This window comes from Notamacropus eugenii, chromosome 3, assembly GCF_028372415.1.
Source record: "Notamacropus eugenii isolate mMacEug1 chromosome 3, mMacEug1.pri_v2, whole genome shotgun sequence".
Taxonomy (NCBI): domain Eukaryota; kingdom Metazoa; phylum Chordata; class Mammalia; order Diprotodontia; family Macropodidae; genus Notamacropus; species Notamacropus eugenii.
In genome coordinates, this window is record NC_092874.1 from 451,909,263 (window position 1) to 451,922,972 (window position 13,710).

The following is a 13,710-nucleotide window of genomic DNA, read 5'->3' on the forward strand; positions in this document are numbered from 1 at the left end:
ACTTAGAGGTAAAAGATGGAGATGTTCAGAACCCAGCCCTGTGACTTAATTAGCTGAGTGCTCTTGGCTAAAATCAGTTTCCTTGTCTATAAAATTCAAATAATGCTTGCACTATTTCCCTCACAGATTTCTCTTGAGTATCCAATGAGATAGACTTTGTCAAGCGCTGACAGTATAAACCTTTAGAAAACTTCATTTTAATGCAAGTTAGTGTTACTATTCGTAGCACCTTTTAAGGATAATAGGGTAGAGTCTCTGTTACAGGAGGACATGGGCAGGAATCATAAAGAATTAGGAAATGTGTTTAGTCCTCTGGAGAAAGTAGCCTATTATTGAGATCACAGATCCAGTGACAGAATTGATCAATCAGTCAACAACCCTTTTAAAAGCACATACTAGGTGCAAGGCACTGTTCTAGGCACCAGGGAATCTAAAGACTAAAAAATTGTAAAAGTTCCTGTTCTCACGGAGCTTAAATTCTTTTGGGCCACTGAAGCCTTATGGTTATTATTGTGACCATCTTTCATTCCTTTTCACTTACTAGCCAGCAAGGAAACTTCTGTTTAGGGGGTGTTGCTGCTACCGAGGTCTTTAGCTTGGAGCTCTTTGGGAAGTGGAATCGCTCTTGGAGGCCCTGAATTGAATCTGCCTGGAGCAAGAGTCTAGGGCCTTTCTTCCCTTCTTTTATGCAAAAATGTTGATTGTTAATCAAATAGCTTGTGTTTGCCTTAAATCTAGGATCAAAGGCAGATGCTAGGACAATGTCTAATTCAGTCCTCTAGGAACTCCACTTCAACTGTGAAATCCACATGTGGCTTAGAAAGTGGCTTGGCTAGAAACATGTAAATGGGAGCCTTTAGGTGGATGCATCGGTAGTATAGTTTAATAGTATGTAGGCATATATGGAAAACAAAACAAGGGATTTATCATTGGAATATGTTGTAAAATGTCCTGCCATGGGTCAGATGAATTTATTCTCTTCTGTAATGGCTACTAATTCCTGACACCTGAGCTGTCTTTGCAGGTAGTCAGGCTGCTTAGCACAAAGTTTCCTCTGTTATCTCTAGACTACTTGGATCAGCCAAAGGGGAGGGACATGAATCCTCTCTTCCAGGCTCAGTAGGCCTCCTTGTTACCTCGCCATGTCTCCCTTCTTTCCATGGGCCTTGTTTCTCTTTTGCCCTCCCTTCCCAAGAGCCTTTCCGGTATAACAGCTGGCATCAGCTGGAAGTCTTCAAGAGCTGAGCTTGTTCACTTTTCCCTGTGACAAGAAGGCTCTTCCTGAGAAGATGGTGGTAATCACCCTTTACTTAGGTCCCTGTTCCTCATTGAAAGCTCGGAATGAGGCATGGGAGAATGATGTGTTTATTATGCATCTTATATAAGTTGAACTTGGGACCCAGACATTTATGTCTCAATGGTAAGCAAGCTGAGGAAATTACAAACAGCACTGTGAGTTAGAGTTAGGTGTCACCCCCTTGAAGACGACATTGTAGCCAGGTCCACGGAGTGAAACGAGATAGTGGAAAGTAGCTGTACCTATTTGAAGGGGACCCGCCCTCAGCCTACCTTTACAATGTCATTCCTACCAGTTCCTGCCAGCACTCTCCATCTAATCAAATTGGCCTCTTTTGTGTTCTGTCTCATTTTTATATCTTTGCAGTGGTTGTCTTTCACACCTAAAACTCACTCCCACCTTATCCTTCCCTCTTAGAATTTCATGTTTCCTTCAAAACCCAGCTCAACCGTCTTCTTCTAAATCAAGTCATATTATCTCCTTTGATAGAATGCAAGGTCCTTGAGGGTGGGAACTGTTTGATTTTTTTTTTTTGTATTCCCAGTGCCTAGCACAGTACCTAACATATAATAGATGTGTACTGATTGATAATTACTTAATTGAGTATTTCTTTCCTTGTATCTCAGGTTTCACTTCTTTACTCCACATAGGACAGGAGTTTGCTAGTGAACTATTTACCAAGTAGATAGATCTAAGGCTGTTTTGTATAACCGAAGCCTTAGCCCATGAGCCTTTGAACAATAAACTTGATTGGATCATCCATTAGGCTCCACAAATGTTTTTTACTCAGGCTCCACTTTGGATATATTTCCTCACATAACTTATTTTGTGTTTGATTTCCATTTATCATGCATGGTGTTAAGGTCTAAGTTCTATGGGAATTAGAAAGTTAGAAAACTTAGGACAACTCACCACATAAAAAGAAGCCATCCATGAACTTCTGATCCTAGCATTTGCTACATGAGATATCCCAGGCATTCTGTTCTTCCAAGGCAGGTGTCAGTTGAAGAGACCTTGTTGGATAGTGAATTCTGGAGAGGAATTGCACATTTAGGAACTGTAACTTACTGAGAAGATCACAACACGTTGGGGAAAGAGTTTTCCCTTCTGGTTAGCACATCTGTGTTTCTTGCATTTAGAGAGGAGTTTTGCCAAAATATTTAACTGTCCTGATAAAAATTTCACAAATGCACGTGGTTATTGTATATGTTTGTTCAGGGCTTTGCACTCCTGTAGAATGGAAGCATCTTGAAGGCAGGGCTGCTTTGTTTTTGTTTTTGTCTGCACAGCAATGAGCACAGTGCCTGGCTGGTACTTACACTTGAATTGAATTAAATTGATTTGGGTATGCTGTAGGTCATGTTAATTAATAAAATCACTGGTTATAGTTAAGAGACCAACTGGAAAGAGGGTATTTATGTTTACCACAATTCAGTGTGTTAATGCACTAACATGCACATATGGATTTGTTAAGTGGGAGATCAATTTCTCCTATTTGCCCCTCTTCCTCTAATGATAATACAGAGCAGTGTGGAATTCCATGGCTCCTTGTGCTTATTCTTATTTCTGAAATAGTCACTCTATGATTTGAGAGCCAGCATAGCCTAATAGATATCGTGCCATCCTGGGAGTCAAGAAGATCTGAGTGCAAGCCTTGTCTCTGACATATGCTAGTGGGGTGACTTTAATTGGGTGACTTCAGGCAAATCCATCACCTTCTTGGTGTTCCAGGCACCTTTCCAAGACAGTAACTTACCAGACTGCAGTAGTAGAAGGAATTTCTACATGTGGATTTCCATACATCAATGAAATTAATAAATCATGACTCTAGAGTCATCTACTTATCTATAGCTATCATCTCGATCATCTGTGTATCAATCTGTCTATATCTGTCTCTAGCTATCTAACTATATCTAGCTATTATCTCTGTTGTCTAATTTGATTTTCACGTGTGGAATTTTATGAGCACTAAAAATGTCCTCGACATAATAGGTAGATATTCTTGCTGCCTCTTAAGTATGTAAGTTCTGTATCTAAAGGAGGAACCGATTTAGGGTTAGGGTTAGAATCTAACCCTAACCTTAAATGAGCTCTGATTTTAGTTCAGAAAGCAGGTATCAAACTGAATTTTTATTTTATTTAATTTCTTGGCATAGGAAGAATGTGTGGCTGAGATTTACATTTAAATGGCAAAATGGCAAAAACTAAAAAAAATTCCTCTGGTAAAGTTGTGAAGATGAAAATGTTTCATTCCTCGTTTTGATGTCTCAAGCAGATTGCTGGCCACTTAGCGGTAATCAGTCAATCAAGCACAATTTATGAAGGGCCTCCTTTTTTCCAGGCATTGTGTTAACTAGGCCTTGGACCACTTAAAAAGGCTAAATCTGTCAGATTAATGTGACCTAACCCTTTTCCTTAGCACAGTTTGGGCAGGGCCAGCTCCAGAAGGCACTGGGGTTTACTGTCTCAGAAACCCAGCAAAAGGTTTGATTCCTTCCCTTTCTCCTCCCTTTCACTTTCCATCCCATAACCTTAGCTCCACAAAGTATTCCATTTTCAAGTTTATTGAAATTTAACCTCTTTTAAAAATTGCTTTGAATTTTAGGTCATTTACTTAGGAATATAGAGAGACCTTTTTAAAGATAAAGATGATGTTTGTATCAGAGAAGCCTATTAAAAATTATAACAGCCAAATCCAAATGAAGTTCTGTCTTACACTTGCATCTGAAGAGTATGGGTTTTCTTCTGTTTTCATAGGTCAAAAAATAAAACTTAACCTATTAAATAATCTAGAGAATGAAATTGGGGAATTTTCCCCATAGTGCCATGAGGCTCAGTAAGGGAACTATATAGTTTGAAGACTCAAGGTCACTTCCTACCTGATTTTGTTCTGGGGTTTGTGATGGTTTGGTTTTGACTCTAGGCTTTTGAATAAGTGTTTTAAATATGGTTTGTTGTGTGTTTTTATTGCTTCTGAAAAGGGTGCAGGTGCAAATATCAGGAAGTGAAACTCTAGGAGCCCTGAGGGATCCTTACTCAAATGGTGCCAAGCAGGTATAGTAGACAAGTGTTATCAACTTACTGATAATCTGGCATCCTGTGGATATTCACACGTGCCGTGTGGATTACCAAGGGTGAAGTCATCCAGCAGTTTGGCACCAACCTCAACTGTTCACAGGAAGGGAGACACCGAAGACAGACATGGAGAGAAAAACTGCTTTACATTCTTAGAGATGGCAGAAAAAGTAGTTTTCCTGCCACATCAGGGGAAGCAAAATTACAGTAGCTCTTTTGTCTGTTCATGTTTCACTTTGACTTTGAGGTTTTGTCAGTTGTGTGCTGTGAAGGTTTCTTTGATAAGGGTATAAGCAGCATGTTTCTAGGGTTAAAAGCCTGCTGTTGATGCCAATTAGCTCTGGAACCCTGCTCCAAGAGACAAGTCTAATTTAGCCGGGGGTAGGTAAGTGCCCATATTCTGTGTTTGCTATATAATATAGAATAATTTGAAAATTGGAGACCTAGTGTAGGAATCCTAAATGTAGCCTGTCAGGACCAAGGAATGTAGTATTTGAGCAGGTCCCTGACATAGTCTGATACCAGCCAAATTTTGTTCAGTGCAACCATAGACTAGTTGGAATCTTAGTTGCCAAATTCATTCCACATTCTTAAATATAAAATACGTTTTTAATATTTTCTCCCCAAATAATCATGTGAAGATAATATAGACATTATATTTGGTTTTTTCCTTGTTCTTTTTTAATATTTTAGTTGATTTTTATATCATTTTGATTTCTGAATATATTCCATTTCATCCTCTCTCTAGCCAACTATCCCTTGTAATAAAGGTAAAGAAGGAACAGAAAAATAAGCAGTTTAACAAAGCTAACACATCAACCAAGTCTGATAATATGTGAAATGCTATATACTCATAATCCTTACCTCTGCAATAAGAAGAAGAAGAAGAAGAAGAAGAAGAAGAAGAAGAAGAAAAAGAAGAAGAAGAAGAGGAGGAAGAAGAGAGAGAAGGAAGTGTATTTTCTGGTTTCGTCTTTGGAGATCGACTTGGTTATTATGATTTTAGAGCATTCAGTATATATTGTTTTCCTGGTTATTCTTCACACCGAATCAGTTCTTGTAAGTCTTCCAATACTTCTCTGTACTGTGATATTCTACCACATTCATGCACATTTTGTTCAGTTGGTCTTTTATTGATGGGCATGTGCTTTGTTTCCAGGTCTTTGTTGTAACAAAAGTGCTGCAATGAATACTTTGATTTATTTGGGGACTTTTTTCTCTGCCTCTGATATCTGTATGTATGTTCCTAGTAGTGAGATCTCTGGGGTCAAAAGAGTACATGGATTTTAGTCACTTTCTTAGCAAAATTTAAATTATTTTCTTCTTTAAAAACTTATGTTTATTTAAATCAGCAAAGGTCTGCCTTCTCGTCCTCTTACCCTGACTTCACCAATTGAGAGGTAAATAAAAAACAAATCCTGTTACTAATCATCAGTCAAAACAATTTTCCACATTGACCATGTCCAAAAAAAGTATCTGTCTCATTCTGTGAGGAGTTTTTCATTCCCTGTCAGGAGACAGCTAGTATGTTTCATCATGAGCTTTTGGAATCATGTCCTGTCATTACACTGAAAAAAATTCCTGTTCCTTTCAAAATTCCTTTGCTTTCACCATATTGCTGCCATTGCAGAAATAGTTCTCCTGATTCTGTTCATTTTAGATAGCTTAAGATCATAGAAATCTTCCAAGGTTTCTCTCAGATTATCCCCTTCATTTTTTAGGACTAAGTAGTTCGTCCATTCCCCAGTTTGTGAGTACTACCTCAGATTCTCAGTCTTGCTACTAACATCTCTGTATATCCTTAGAGTTTTGTTTAGTACTAATTTCTTTATCTTCTTTCTAGTTTGCTGTACTCCCTTCTCTCTTTTCCTTTCTGTTTCCCTGTTAAATGAAATGTATTTATCTCTCTCTCTCTTTCTCTCTCTCTCTCTCTCTCTCTCTCTCTCTCTCTCTCTCTCTCTCTCTCTCTCTCTCTCTCTCTCTCTCTCTCTCTCTCTCTCTCTCTCTCTCTCTGTCTCTCTCTCAGCTGGTGGTGAGAGTAAGGTTGAATTGTCATCTGCTTTTCCCACTCCATCCTCCTGTTTTGTATAGATTTCTATTTGTGCATCCTAATTATGTTAAGTAATTTTCCCTAACCTTTTTTTCTCTCCCCTGAAATGTATTGATTTTCCTTTCTCTTTACATTCTTCTCTTAAGATCATTAAGACATAAGAAAACTACTACCAAGCCTTGTCTAATTACGTTCCTTCTATGACCCTTGATGATGATAGGGCCCAGAGGAAATGCATGTATCATCTCCTCTATTAGAATGTAAGCAGTTTCATCAGTCATTTCTCATTGTTCATTCATGTTTACTGTTTTATGTTTCTCTTAACTCCTGTGTTTGAACTTCAAAGTTTCTGTGTAACTCTGGTCTTTTCATCAGGAGTACTTGGAGGTCCTCTATTTCATTGAAGTTCTATTTTTCCCCTGTAGCATTATACTCAGTTTTTCTGGGTAAGTTCTTAGGTATACATCTATATCTTTTGCTTGCTGTAATGTCATATTCCAAATTCTCTACTTTGTAATGGTGACTGCAAAGTTGTGTGTGATCTTGACTGCCTCCTCAGTCCTTGAATTCTTTCTTGCTGCTTGGAATATTTTTTCTTGAACCTGGAAGCTCTGGATTTTGACAGAGACGTTTTTTTGATCATGCCACTCAGATAGTCCAATGACTAATATTTTTTTTCTCTTCAACATGTTTTCCAGGTCAGTTACTTTTACTATGAGACACATTTTCTTCTATTATGCTCATCCTTTTTACTTTGTTTAATATTTCTTTTGTCTCATGAAGTTATTGGTTTGTGATTCACCTCTTATGCCAAGCTGCTAATTTCTTTTCTAATTCTTATATTCTTCTATAGCTCTCAGTCATTCTTTTCCTGCCTGTGTGACCCTGGGAGAGTCACTTACCTTCTATCCGTAACAATTTCCTCATCAGCAAAATGGGACTTAAAATAGCAATTTCATAGGTTTGTTGTGAGTATTAAATGGGACAATATTTCTAAAGGACTTCTAGCATGATAGGCACTTGATAAATGTTTATTTCTTTTCTTTTTCGTCAGAGTTGTTTTGATTTATATTTCCGATATCATTAGTGATTTGGAGTCATCTTTCATAAAATTTTTAAGCTTGCCATTCTTTTGAGAACTGTTTGTTCATATCTTTTATTTGTTGCTTGTTAATAGGGACTTAGATTTTGCCATCTGGCCCTTACAGATGTGATAGACTGATATATTTATGCTACTCATGTTACCACACTAAAAAGATCAATTTGGGCACCTGACTGCCTTGTATTTTAGATTTGATCCAGAAAGTCAGCTGCACACGTCTCATTTGTGATGTCTGGGAAAATTTGACATTCATATATCCAGGTGGCAAACAAGAATGTCAGATGTCACCTGATCCCGTTGAGTACCCATATACCCCTTCTTCTTCTGTGTCCTACTCGGTTATATTTGAACTCCATTTTTAAGTCATAATTCATTGGGCATCATGATAGCATTCTCTCAACTTCCTTTTCTGTGACATACCTACCTTATTTTTTCAGTACTCTTACTGGACCTGAAACCCCAGTTCTCCCATATATTCCTTTTTTTCCATTTTTTCCCCTTAATATGTTTTTCTAGTAACACATAAAGATAGTTTTCAACTTTCATTTTTGTAAAATTTTGAGTTCCAAATTTTTCTCTTTTCTTCCTTTCCTTCCTTCCTCCTCAAGACAGCAAGCAATGTGACATAGTTTATACATGTATGATCATGTTAAACATATTTCCACATTAGTCATGTTGTGAAAGAGGAATCAGAACGAAAAAGAAAAGCCATGAGAAAGAAAAAAACAAAAAAACAACAAAAAAGTGAAAATGCTATGCTTCGATCTGCATTCAGACTGCATAGTTATTTCTCTGGATGTGCATAGCATTTTCTATCACCAGTCTTTTGAAATTATTTTGGATCATTGTACTAGTGAGAAAAACTAAGTCTATCATAGCTAATTGTTGTACAATGTTGCTGTTGTTGTGTATAATGTTCTGGTTCTGCTCATTTCACTCAGCATCAGTTCATGTAAGTCATCCCAGGTTTTTCTGAAATCTGCCTGCTCATCATTTCTAATAGAACAGTAGTATTTCATTACATTCGTATACCAGAGCTCGTTCAGTTTCTCCCCAACTAATTGACATCCCCTCAGTTTCCAATTCTTTGCCACCACAAAAAGAGCTGCTATAAATATTTTTGTATAAATAGGTCCTTTTCCATTTTTTATAATTATTTAGAGATACAGACCTAGTAGTGATATTGCTAGATCAAAGGGTATGCACAAAGGGTATACCTTTGGGCATCATTCCACGTTATTCTCCAGAATGGTTGGATCTGTTCACAACTTTGTCAATAATGCATTAGTGTTCCAATTTTCTCACATCTTCTCCAACATTTATCACTTTCCTTTTCTGTCATATTATCCAATCTGATAGGTGTGGGGTGGTATCTCAGAGTTGTTTTAATTTTCATTTCTCTGATCAATAGTGATTGATAGTATTTTTTCATATGTTTATAAATAGCTTTAATTTCTTCATCTGAAAACTACCTGATCATATCCTTTGACCATTTATCACTTGGAGAATCTCTCATATTTTCAATGTAGGAATCTGGCAGGAAGGAGGTAGAGTCTTCCTTTTCAGTTAATAAGAAAGGCATATGAAGAGAATAGAGTGCTGGGGATCTCCACGATAATGCCAGTAGATTGTGAACTACTTGAGGTTAGCAACTTTTTTTTTTTTGTATCCATAGTGCCTTGGACATTGCAGTTACTCGATGATACTTACGCGCAACTGGGTGGTACAGTGGACGGAGTGCTGACTTTGGAGTCAGGAGAAGACCTGAATTCAAATCCCACACTTAGTAACTGTGTGACCTAGAACAGATCATTTAACCTTTCTCAACCTCGGTTTCCTGTTTGTAAAATGGGAATTATAATAGCTTCTACTTCTTCTACTTCACAGGGTTGTTATGAGAATGAAATGAGATAAAATTGTGTAAAGTCCTTAGTAAACTCTGAAGTGCCATGTAAATTTTGTTATTATTATAGTAAAAGAAGAACGAAAAACTCCAGATCTTAAATAATCTGAATAAAAATAATGCCACAATCATGGATTGTGACATTATTGACAAATTAAAACTTAAGTTTAATTAAATGATCCAGATTAACTATTTGCAAGATCGAAAACTGTTTGATAAGTGCTCAGTTCTCCACTTTACTTTCACATCATAATCTTGGTCTCCAGAAATGAGACAGAATTGAGAAAATAATTTCATTGTTGATATACATTATGTTGATCGAAATCAGAACCGTGTGAGTGCTTAGTCTTCATTCTGAAACTGTTTTTATTTTTTTGTAAATCACATCCCCCACTCTCTAGGAGGCAGATCAGGCTCCCTTTAGTGCTAAGGACCAGTATTCTTTGAAACACTTTTGTGGCTTGACAGCTTTGGGGGCAAAAGAATTAAGACTGAGCACAGGTTGGCTGACCCAAACTTCTATCAACAGTCTGGAACATTTGGCTTTTTTAACTTTTTGAATTTGTTGCAGCCACATGGAAGTAGTTTGTAACAATCTGGTATCATGACTTTTCTCTGCTACGAACCATTCAAAAAAAAAGATGAAAAACTTTTACTGGTTCTGGCACAACTGATTTTTCCTTTCTTTGTTTTCTTTCTTTTTTTAATGGAGAAAAGTCAATGGGGACAAAGTTCTGAGCTTAACTAAGTCTGATTTGAAAATTTTAAGTGGAATTAATGAAAGTACATCATACGTTGGAAACTGACTGTAATTATTACTTATGGAATTTGACATAAAGTGGCGCTGTCTGGAGCTGCATTCACAGTGGTTAGTTAGCAGAGTGTCCAAAGGGCCTCATTATCACAGCCTGAAGTCGTTGCTACGTGGGGTAGGTTCATAAAAAGAGATGACATTTACAGAATGCTTTAAAGGTGGTAAAGTGGTGAACAAACATTCCCTCCTTTGTGCCTCCCAGTAACCTCATGAGGGAGGTACTACAAATAGTCACGATCCCAGTTTTGCAGTGATAAAACTGATACTTCGAAAGAATAAATGACTTGCTCATGGTCATATTCCTAGGATGTGTCAAAGGCAAATTCCAAAGCTAGATCTACCTTGTTCCATATCTTGCATTCTATCCATGACATTACAGTGTTGCTTCTCTAAATCAAATAATTTGGAACAAGAAGAGATGTTTGAAATCATGTGGTCTGTGCCTCTCATTTTCCAGTTGAGGAAAAGGAGATTCAAAGAGGTAAGATTATTGTACAGGGTCTCAGGAGTTAGTATGCCAGCCTGGACTTGACCCCAGTCTCAGAACTCAGAATCTAAAGTTCTTTCCGTATACAGTCTGTCTCTTGAGGTTCCAGGTTAAGAACGTGATTGGCCAGAGAGCTTTATGGTTCTTTTTGCAGTGGTTTCCAAATTTTATATGGCAGCACCATTTTGGGGAAAAAAAATGTCTCATGTACACACTTTCATAAATAAGTTTATGCAAACAATTTTGTTAGCATTTATTAAAATAAAATTAATAATTAATTATACTTTTTTTTTTTTTTTTTTTTTTTTACCATTCTCTGATTACTTTGGTATAGGCAACTCCTCAGGAAGGTAACTCCCCCTAGGAGTGTAGATGAGCCCTGTGCTGTAACTTAGAGTCTTAGGGAGTTTCCTGTGTGGGGCAACAAGCAGATAAATGGCTTGTTTGGGGTTCCTCAGCCAGTATATACAGGAGGTAATGCTTAAGCTCAGGTCCTGATTAGAGACCATCTGGTCTCTGTCCACCACACAGTGGGCTCCACTAGTCACCCCAGATCTCAAATGGTTAATAAAAATAATACCACAATCATGAGTATTTCTCAGTTGACAAAATTCTGTACAGTTTATAGGATTTATAACATAAAGTAATGACTCTAATACTATTAATCGACTGAATGGACTCATTTTTAAGCAGAAAAGTTCCTCAAAGTGTGCTGTCATGGATGATGCAAACTAGAATTCTTTTTAGACTACTTATTGACATGTAGTTGTCGTTATAAAAGCCACACCAGAAAACCATATTTCCCTCTAAGAAGATGTTGGAAATGGTAATAATATTTGTATCCATTTATTTGATAAACAAAATACCTCATCATTCACCCAAAATGAAAGCATAATAAGGTTTTCAAGTTCAAACTTATGTTTCGACATGTTTCATCACAAGGCAAATCTCTTATCGTTCTTATTCAGATGAACTGAGACCAAATGAATCCTTTTTGTCTCTGGAACATGATGTCCCTTATCCACTTATATTTAGAGATGTTTGTGTTATTAAAATAAAATGAGGATTACTTCTCCTGACTGGTCATGTGACTGTTATTAGTAAATGAGAATTCCTTTTTTTACAGGGCTGGTGTTTTTAAAATAATGACAATAATAATAACTAAGATTTATGTAGCTCCTTAGATTTGAAAAGCAATGTGTAAATGTTATCTCATTTGATCTTCAGAATAATCCTGGCAGGTGTTATTATCATTCCCACTTTACAGATGAGGAAACTATGTCTGAGAGAGGTGAAGTGTCTTGCTTCCAGTTCACATAGTCAAATAGCATTTAGCAGGTGCCTCCTACGTGCCAGGCATACTAAACACTTGTTACATAAGGTGTCCGAGACCATATTTGAACTTAGGTCTAATCAATTCCAGGTATAATCAATGCACCACCCAGCTAGCGACCTCCAAAACTATCAAAATTTATTTTGTGAATTTATTATTAATAATCCTAAATTTTTCATAAATGAAGTCATTTTACCTTTATAAATAAGAATGTTAATTTGAAATCCTTGTACTGATTCAGAGTGCAGACTATTTCCCTGAGCATCATTGCAACCGTATCAGTAGCTGTGGGTGGCACCAACATCTCTCCCCTGGAATGAGGCTTTTTATGCTTAATGATTCTATAAGCAACCTTCTTATGTCAAAGTAATCCTTTTAATGTCACAAGCACAGTTTTAAAAATTATTTTCATAGATGATAAGTCCGTTGATTTAGAGCAAGAAGAGATTTTGAAGGCCATGTGTTCTAATCCCTTCATTTTATAGATAAGGAAACCAAAGTCCAGAGTGGGTAAGTGATTTGCCCATGGTCCACAGAGGGAGTAAGTGGGGGGTAATGGAATTTGAACTCAAGACCTTTGACAAGATGTACTGCTCTTCCAATTGTAACCCACTAGCTCTGTTTTTTAAAAACATCTCATTTTCTCCAGGAAGTTTCTCCTCTTGCCAATGTATTGGACATGTTTGTCTCAATTTATTTGGTTCCACCTACCTGCAGTTAAAGCATTCATATTATGCCAACACAGTGTACATTCCTTTGGCAAAAGCAGTGTTTATGGATCATTGCAAAACATGGTAGATTCTGTTTTCTGGTCTAATCCAGGATGTGTTGACGGACATGTGATGATGAAATGGATGAATTTACAGTTGATCCCTAAGACAACTTTACTTTGTCAAGTCTCTGTGAACAGACAGCTGGAGCGATGATGCTTCCTTGATTTCAGATTTTCAAAGTATCGTTTTCTCCGCAACAACCCTTCATTGGTAGTAAAACTCCATAAAAAGACCTAAGTAAGATTTTTGAATAAAATTTCATAGCTATATTATGTTGAGCAGAAAAGACTTTTGTGAAATTTCTTTGTATCGACTCTCTACCTGTGTGCCTCTTCTGTCTCCCAGTGGAACAGTCTCCTTGAGTCCCAGGCTACTTTTCTTTCCTCTTTCCTCTTCCCTTTTTAAAAATATTTGTGGCCTCAACACCCAACATGGTGACTTGATGCTTAGTAGGCACTTTGTAAATGTTTTTTTAATTGAATCAAGAGTGAGAAATGTGTTATTTCACACATTATCCAATGTGGTCTCTTACTCTAGGTGTGCCACATCATTGGTTTTGGCAGATATCCAAGGATTTTCATTTCAGTAGACCAATGGCACTTAGTGCAGAGGAAAAGCCCCCTTTGACTGTTCTCTTCTCCTTTAGCCTTGTGTTTTAGTAACCTCAGGAGGATTATTGAAGCTTGATGGTTACATAGAGTTCTACTTGGAATCTGTGAAGAGGAATATAATTTGCATCATTTTGTTTTATAGCACACTTTTCTCTTGTAAATGTCTTGAAATTTTATAGAATGTTTTTTGTGGATGGTGCCTTGATGGTTACAGTTGTATAGGCATTGCTTCCTTTTGAAAAATAATTGTACTTAATTCCTTTTA

At 37.0% G+C, this 13,710-nt stretch overlaps 1 protein-coding gene across 7 annotated transcripts in view; it reads left to right on the forward strand.

Annotated features, from left to right (window-relative positions):
* Window positions 1-13,710, forward strand: part of FOXP1 (forkhead box P1) — a 679,928-nt gene that overhangs the window by 18,664 nt on the left and 647,554 nt on the right. The window lies entirely within an intron of this gene.